The sequence below is a fragment of the Lygodium microphyllum genome, chromosome 25 (genome assembly GCF_053477565.2).
Source record: "Lygodium microphyllum isolate KBCC chromosome 25, Lygodium_microphyllum_v1.1.10, whole genome shotgun sequence".
Lineage (NCBI taxonomy): Eukaryota > Viridiplantae > Streptophyta > Polypodiopsida > Schizaeales > Lygodiaceae > Lygodium > Lygodium microphyllum.
In genome coordinates this window covers 98572191-98581573 of record NC_141159.1, presented here as the reverse complement: position 1 = coordinate 98581573, position 9383 = coordinate 98572191, and positions in this window count along the sequence as shown.

The following is a 9383-nucleotide window of genomic DNA, read 5'->3' as shown; positions in this document are numbered from 1 at the left end:
TTTCATTGACTTCACATCCCTTGATAGGTACATCATCAAGAAATGGAAGAGTAAGTTGTGGAATAAAGTCCCTCAAGACTTTGTACATGGCATTCATCATATGGGCTACGGAGTTTGCTACACCTTGTGGTAGAGTGCACATGCGGACCAATCCAAAAGGTGTCTTCATTGTGAAAATTTCTCGGATTTCTAATGAAAGCTGAAATTGGTCATATCCTGAATATAGGTTGCCCATAGAATAAATTGCTCTACCTACAAAAGCTTCAGCAAACTCATCAATGATTGGACCCAAACCAATATTTTGGATTGTGACACGATTGACAGGCTGTAGATCTTGAATGGATCGTAAAGATCCATTTTTCTTAGGCACAGTAAACCATCAATTTGAGTAAGGTGCTGAAGAAGATTCTAAAATCTTCATTTTGATCTTCTCATTTAGAAGTTCCAATAATTTGGACAGATGTGCCCTTGGAACGGGAAAGGGCTTGAGGTTCCAAGGCACATATGGGACCGTAAAAATGACCATAGGAGCCATAATATTTAGATCCACACAGCCTATTTCACTTGGTTGAAATGCAAAAGCTTTTCCATGTTTCATTAGCATTTGCATAAAAGAGTGTTTTTTAGCCCAATGAAAGGAAAGAGTTTTCACCTATTTTGAGCTCTTTTATACTTTCAGATGTGAACTTGTGACCACTGTTGGAAGGATCACGAAGACTTGGCTGATTTGCTGCCCTATCAGCAAGCCCTTCACTTGCAGGAGGCAGTGGGACTACCATAGGTTTGACTTTCTTATCCACTGTCTTGTATTTTGTCTCCACTTGTGCTTTAGTCTTGTTGAGTAAACCATGGTCTTCCTGTTCAACAAATTCTTGAATTGTTTGATAAAAATCCAATGTACATACTTCTATGGACTGATTTTTTGCCTGATTTTCTACATGAGCAGCTGCATATATTTCAGCCAATGTGTCAGTAGTAATTAGTCAAAAAAAAAGCCCGAAATATCTTCATTTTCAGCCATTATGTCATAAGTTTTCAGCTCTCTTTTCACATGAAATAAATATTTTCTTTCAACCTTAGTCATGGCCGAAAGAGACTTATAATAGCCCATACTATTGATTGTACATACATATAAATTTTCTAGAGACACAGTTTTTGTTGCATGAGAAGGTTCAATCTTTTTATATGACGCACTACCATAGCCTCCCTTTATAGTAGTGCAGCCCGAAAACCCTTGAATTCTCGGGCATTAGGAGGCACAAGATAATCATGCAGTCGATCTCTATTTCAATGATGGTTAACACACATAGTAAGAAATTGGACAGCTCGTTTATTATCCTTGCTTTGGATTCGAGCATAGGAAGAACCATCATCACGAGCTTTTGTTTCCAAGCGGGCTTCAGAAATGTAAGGTTGCCCAAGAATGATAGGGTAACTACAAGAGTCTTGAACAAAAAAGTGAAAATTGTCTTTTATGTCCCCAATAGTTACCTGCACATTAGGACATGCAGTATGTAACTCTCTAGAAGAGTTGTTTGTAGCTCTCATTCACCAACCTCGATCAACATCTATGGGCCATCTACAACTTTCATAGAGACCCCTTGCCATGACGTTTATCTCCCAGCCATGGTCTAAGAGTACAATACATGGTGTTTCTTTTTCTCCAATTTTGATGACTGTCTCTATTGTTGCTCTTGCCCAATGCTACGTGAGTAGTGACTGCTTGGAATGAACCTAGCCTCTTCTTCCTCATGCATGTGCTGTAGACGGCCTTCTTTTTTAGAGGTGGGTTGTCCAACTGATTTGGGCCAGCCAACCATTACATTTTTAGCTTTCACTTCTTTAATTAGTGCATTGATCATGTTTTCTTTATCTTCAGCTTCAATTGCTGCAATTAATTCTTTAGCTGCTTCAAGTTCAATTCCTTGTGAAGTCAGCTTCTCTTCATCCTGCACAAAAACTCGAAGAACTTGCAAAAAAGCATGTATTGTTTCTTCATCACCAACATATTGTCTTTTCCTTTTGATTACATTAATAATTACATCATGGAATTCACGTTTGGCAATTCGAAGAATTTTGCCTAAGGTGAATTCAATTTTGCTTCCTAGAATTTGTTCTTCTTGTTTGAGATCGATTGCAGATTCTATGCGAGACTGCAATTTTTAGCCTAGTTGCTTGCCTTTCTTATTTTCTTTGGTCTTCTTTGTTTGTGGTGCATCTTTCATCTCTTGATTTGGAGTTATATTTTCAGCAAGCTTTGGTTGTTCAAGTGTTCTTCTAGTTACCCGTTTTGGAGGGCCAGAAGAGGAAGGTCCTAGTTCATCTTCTCTTCTTCTTCTCTTTTCTTTAAGCAAGACTTATTTATGATTGACGTCAGCCAAATGTGCAAAGGCAGAAAAAAAATCTACTGGTTCTTTTCAACCAGTTATTCCTCGAATATACTACCTGCGTTAGTCAACTCTTCTTTGGCTTCTTTACCACATTCCATTTGATCTAGTGCATACACCCATACTTTAGATTGCACATTAGCTTTACATGCTTTCAAACTTGATTTAATTGGCTCAATTTGCAACCCATAGGTAGCTGCATCAATTGCTGTATAGGCATTCTTTACAACTAAATCTTCTAATCTTTTCTTCATTCCACCATTGCCAAAATTTGGCTCCAGTGGAAGACCAATTTCAGCCGCATGAATTTTTTCATCTTTCCAAAAGACGAGCTTCTGTGCTTCAGCCTCATAGAAGGCAGAACACTCCCTCTTGTCATGTTGTTGGTTGCCACACTAAATACAGCGCCTCTTAAAGCCTTCTCTCATGGGTCTTTGAGTTTATGCTTGTCCTCGCTCTTCGACTTTAACATCCAGCTTCTCTACTTTGGAACTAATTTTTGTAAGATTCAAATGAAGGTCACACATGCTTTTAATGAGTTCATCCATTACATCATTTTTAGAAGAAAGAAAAGAAGAAAGAGTTGGTTGATTAGTCAAAGGATAGGGGATTTTGAAGGTGGAACAAGCTCCATCAATGGAGTTGTTGAAGTTGAAGTAGAGCCCAATCTTAGTCGCATTCGCTCTCTTCGAGCAATCATGTTAATTGCATCAGTAATATCTGTCTATACAATCTTAACTCCTGATTCAGAGGTAGCATCTTCTAGGCGATCAGCAAGCTTCTCTTGTAGAATGGGATCTGCAGCCTTAAGGAATAATTCAATCTTCTGACCTTCCATACTTTGTTGGTCTTCAGCATCAAGTTGTCCAAATTTACTTTCAAACTAATGGTATAGAGCTGTTGAAGCTAAGCCTTTATTGGGTTTTTCAACCCATTCAGTGAAACTTTTCTTCGTCATTAGGCCAGAGTTTTCTAAGAAGAATTCTTCGCGTAGGGCTTTTTTGAATGTAGCCCAATCCGAAATCCTTTCAAATTAGTTGAAAGCTACATGCTTTCTTTTACATGTCATCCAAATCTAGAAGTTGTCTATAGTTTTTTGGATTTTTTTACAAGAGATAATATCTAGAATATAAAAAATTGACTAAAATCAAATATTTTTGAACCATGGACACTAACACTAATGTCTAAAATGGCATTGGCTCTCTAAATCTAAAAGCAAGCCACACTCTAGATTTTTTTACACGGTGTGCGCGTAGCAGCACAACATTGCGCGATAATGTGTGTGAGTTCACGGAAAGATGCATGTCACAGGGACGCTTGGCAAAATGGAAGCCCTCCTTCATGAGAATTGCTTGTCGCAAGAACACTATGCAAGAAAATTTTCAAGAAGAAGAATAGAGTAAGGCAAAGATCTCTTATTAAGTTCCAAGAAGCCTCTTCGAAGATTCGAGAATCCTCTCTTCAAGAAGCCTCTTTGAAGAATAGGATGATGCCCAAGCACCTCTCAACAAGAGACAAGAAATAGGATATTGTGAGAGCACCCCTAGTGCCTCCTTATATAGTTTTTCAAGATACTCATAAGTTGATATGATTTCCAAAAAGCTTTAAGGTTTTCAGTTTTCGGCTTTTCAAAGAAACTAAAAGCCTTGTCGTTCTTTTCAAAGTTAAACCCTTGATGGTTTTTTTTAAAGCTTCCTTGAGTTTAACTAACGCAACCACCCTTCTACTCATTATTTTCGGCCGCCATATAGCATTTTCGAACGTTATTGCTGAAGTATAATCCAATATTCATCATCATCCTTACATTGAACCCACCATCTTCATTGCCCGTATGTCAAAACACTGCCAAGTTACGTGTCCTATTTGGTGATTTTTTGCATTATCAGACATTGTACTGTGTTTCAGTACTCGTCTTCATCAATCGCCGTCTGCTTCGTCAACGTAATGCCATTTCACTTGCACAATACCGTCACCATTATTGCTAGTCCTCAGTAGTCAACACTATGGAATGCCACTATCAATGCTGTGCAGAATGTTGATTGCCGCCTTGCGTTGACCTTCAGTGATGCCATTATCGTTGCCATTATTGATGTGATAATGCCATTAGTTTTGCCTACAATACCGTTGACTACGTATGCCGCCATGTCAACTACATATACCGTTGACATAGAATAAAACCTGACACCAAACTAACCGATCATGCTAATGTACGCCCCGATAGCCATGAATGCCGCTGTGTCAGTTAATGCCTTGAAAATTCCGTTGACATTCGTATATCAGCCGAAATATGTCGTCTGCCTCCTTCATTATTGGCCTCCTATTAGGCTGTCATTATCAACCTTCACAATGATTTGGTGAGGGAACAAAGCGGGTGATGTTCAAATCAAGAGCTACTTTGTCTCAGCGTATTACTCTACATTGATTGTGATCCGCTCTTTCTTCTCTTTATCCAACAAGACTAAATCAACATCACTATTGCTTATGATATTTCAATCTTCTGGCCCTGGGTATCCTTGGCATCATAGTGGGGCTCTTCAAGCGACTACAGCATAGAAAATCAAAGCTTCCCATAGCTGCATTACATCAAGACATTTAGCCTTTAACACCTGGAATAAGCACTAGTGCTAAAGCTACCATGACTCTCTCCTCTAAGAACTCTTCTCTAATTATTCTCTACACCGCTGCAACAAAAATTCAAAGTACTTGGTGGCAGCTGAACAGATTGGGATATACACACGGCTTTCAAATTGAAGCTCCGGCTTTAATAATAGAGGGTAGTGTCCCATATCTAGAATGGCCTGAAAGAGGACATATGAGCATAAAAGATTTAAAGGTCCGTTCATGCCATTGGTTATCAAAGGGATCAGTCCTAGAAATAGCCAATGGACATAAGATAGGTGTTGTAGGAAGAATTGGGAGTCAAAAATCAACATTGGTCTAAGTTGTCTTTAGAATTATTGAACCTGCTGGTGGGATAATTACTTCTGATGAAGTCAACATTACTTCTGTGGTCTCCACGATTCAAGATCAAGTCTAGGGATAATTCCCTAAGATCCTGTGTTGTTTGAAAGTACTATAAGAGAAAATATGGACCCCTTAGGTCTCCATACAGAAAAGGAAATTTGGGAGGGCTTAAGAATATGCCAACTAGCTAATATTGTTGAGTCGAGAAATGGCATGTAATTAGTAATAGTAACCTAAATCATGTCAAAACACTACAAGGGGATGTAGGAGAATAGCAACGGCCATTTCCGACAGATAGTAGCAGTGTCGATGCAAATAGCGACAGTACTCAGATGAAAAAAAGCTGACCAAAACCTGAGTGTGGCATTTTGCGTGTAAGAGTGAAAGAGGGAGTGAACTACATCATGTGTTTGAGAGGGAGAGGGAGAGAAAGAGAAAAAGAAGGAGAAGGAGAGCTTCTCACCGCCACCGCTGCCGTTTGCGAAGAAGAGGAGAAAGTGTACGAAGGGCGAAGAGGAGCCGTCGAATCCAACCTCAAATCTTTGCAGTGAGTCATTGCTCCCTCTTGGTTTGTTTTTGTTTTTTCTCCTTTTCTTTTGCTTGTTTCTTTTTAAAATTATGTGTACTAAGAGAGAAAGAGAGGAAATGAGAGAGGGAGAGGAAGAGAGAAAAAGAAAGAAAGAATGAGAGAGAGAAGGAATAAACATGAAACATAATACAAAAAGAGAGAAAGAGAGAGAGGGGGAGGGAGAGAGGAGAATAGATGAATGGATAAAAAACAAAGAGAGGGTAGGATCTTGTTCTTTAATTTCTTCTTTTCTTCTTTGTAGTAGTAGTAGTAGTAGTAGTTCTTTAAATTTTTCTTTTCTTGTTCGTAGTAGTGGTAGTGGTAGTGGTTCTTTAATTTCTTATTTTCTTGTTTTTAGTAGTAGTAGTAGTAATAGTAGTTCTTTAATCTCTTCTTTTTTTGTTTTTTTATGGTGGTGGTGGTGGTTGTGGTTGCAGTAGTAGTAGTTCTTTAATCTCTTCTTTTCTTTTTTTTGTAGTAGTAGTAGTAGAAGAGAGAGAGACAAAGAGAGAGAGAGAGAGAGAGAGAGAGAGAGATGTTTTGTTACAGATGCACCTTGGGTGTGTTCAACGCTTCAAAAAGGCAAGAAGTAGTAGTAGTAGTAGTGGTAGTGGTAGTGGTAGTGGTAGTGGTAGTGGTAGTGGTAGTAAAGAGAGAGAGATAGAGAGAGAGAGAGAGAGAGAGAGAGAGAGGTTTTGTTAAAGGTGCACCTTTGGTGTGTTTGAGAAGGTGAGTACTAGTAGTAGTAGTGGTCCGGCGCAATACCACGATGGAACGGGAAACACTCTGACATAGGATAGCTACTCCCTCATCCCCATGCATAGCATATTAGACTTTACATACTATAGGCCCATCTATAGGCAGGTGAAAACTTTATATACGTTAAATTTGTTGAGTTACAAGAAAAAAATCCATTCTTAAATAATTTAAAAATGAAAAAAGAAATAAGAATAATAATAATAAATTGTTTGTCGTAACGTAGACCAAATGGAAAATGATGAAGGCGGTGATGTTCAAGATCGCAAGGCGTATCTTAATCAACGTGTCCCATGTCCTTGCTCTCAATGTAAGTTGGCAATTAGAAAAGAACATCGATTGTTTATGAAACACGTATGATGCTTCAGCGAGTTTCAATCAGAGATCATTGATCAGACGATTTTAGATTTTGAGCAAATGGTAAGAAAAGTGTATATCAATCATGCATTGTATTCCCAAACTAATTGAATATCATATACAAAAACATTGGATGTAGCCGTAAATTTTATTACAGAGAGGTGACGTCTCATTTCAAGGAGGAGTGTACCCTTTGTGTCCAGTTAGAAGAGTTTATGGGCATGTGATGGATGGAGTGCCTGAGCCAATCCACCACTTGGAAGGTACTATCCAATCTATACCATCAATACCAGAGGAGAAAGGCAGCCTGCTAGAATTTTCTACAAACTTGGAGCTTAAGATGGAGACATTATTGCTATGATAAACTAACCGATCATGCTAATGTACGCCCGATAGCCATGAATGCCGCTGTGTCAGTTAATGCCTTCAAAATTCCGTTGACATTCGTATATCAGCCGAAATATGTCATCTGCCTCCTTCATTATTGGCCTCCTATTAGGCTGCCATTATCAACCTTCACAATGATTTGGTGAGGGAACAAAGCGGGTGATGTTCAAATCAAGAGCTACTTTGTCTCAGCGTATTACTCTACATTGATTGTGATCCGCTCTTTCTTCTCTTTATCCAACAAGACTAAATCAACATCACTATTGCTTATGATATTTCAATCTTCTGGCCCTGGGTATCCTTGGCATCATAGTGGGGCTCTTCAAGCGACTATAGCATAGAAAATCAAAGCTTCCCATAGCTGCATTACATCAAGACATTTAGCCTTTAACACCTGGAATAAGCACTAGTGCTAAAGCTACCATGACTCTCTCCTCTAAGAACTCTTCTCTAATTATTCTCTACACCGTTGCAACACAAATTCAAAGTACTTGGTGGCAGCTGAACAGATTGGGATATACACACGGCTTTCGAATTGAAGCTCCGGCTTTAATAATAGCGGGTAGTGTCCCATATCTAGAATGGCCTGATAGAGGACACATGAGCATAAAACATTGAAAGGTCCATTCATGCCATTGGCTATCAAAGGGATCAGTCCTAGAAATAGCCAATGGACATAAGATAGGTGTTGTAGGAAGAATTGGGAGTCAAAAATCAACATTGGTCTAAGTTGTCTTTAGAATTATTGAACCTGCTAGTGGGATAATCACTTTTGATGAAGTCAACATTACTTCTGTGGTCTACATGATTCAAGATCAAGTCTAGGGATAATTCCCTAAGATCCTGTGTTGTTTGAAAGTACTATAAGAGAAAATATGGACCCCTTAGGTCTCCATACAGAAAAGGAAATTCGGGAGGGCTTAAGAATATGCCAATTGGCTAATATTGTTGAGTCGAGAAATGGCATGTAATTAGTAATAGTAACCTAAATCATGTCAAAACACTACAAGGGGATATAGGAGAATAGCAACGGCCATTTCCAACACATATTAGCATGTCAATGCAAATAGTGCGACAGTACTCAGATGAAAAAAAGTCGACCAAAACCTGAGCATGGCATTTTGCGTGTAAGAGTGAAAGAGGGAGTGAACTACATCATGCGTTTGAGAGGGAGAGGGAGAGAAAGAGAAAAAGAAGGAGAAGGAGAGCTTCTCACCGCCACCGCTGCCGTTTGCGAAGAAGAGGAGAAAGTGTATGAAAGGCGAAGAGGAGCCGTCGAATCCATCCTTAGACCTTTGCAGTGAGTCATTGTTCCCTCTTGGTTTGTTTTTGTTTTTTCTCCTTTTCTTTTGCTTGTTTTTTTTAAAAATTATGTGTACTAAGAGAGAAAGAGAGGAAATGAGAGAGGGAGAGGAAGAGAGAAAAAGAATGAATGAATGAGAGAGAGAAGGAATAAACATGAAACATAATACAAAAAGAGAGAAAGAGAGAGAGGGGGAGGGAGAGAGGAGAATATATGAATGGATAAAAAACAAAGAGAGGGTAGGATCTTGTTCTTTAATTTCTTCTTTTCTTCTTTGTAGTAGTAGTAGTAGTAGTTCTTTAAATTTTTCTTTTCTTGTTCGTAGTAGTGGTAGTGGTAGTGGTAGTGGTAGTGGTTCTTTAATTTCTTATTTTCTTGTTTTTAGTAGTAGTAGTAGTAGTAGTAGTAGTTCTTTAATCTCTTCTTTTCTTGTTTTTTTATGGTGGTGGTGGTTGTGGTTGCAGTAGTAGTAGTTCTTTAATCTCTTCTTTTCTTTTTTTTGTAGTAGTAGTAGTAGAAGAGAGAGAGAGAGAGAGAGAGAGAGATGTTTTATTACAGATGCACCTTGGGTGTGTTCAACGCTTCAAAAAGGCAAGAAGTAGTAGTAGTAGTGGTGGTGGTGGTGGTGGTGGTGGTGGTGGCAGTGGCAGTGGCAGTGGTG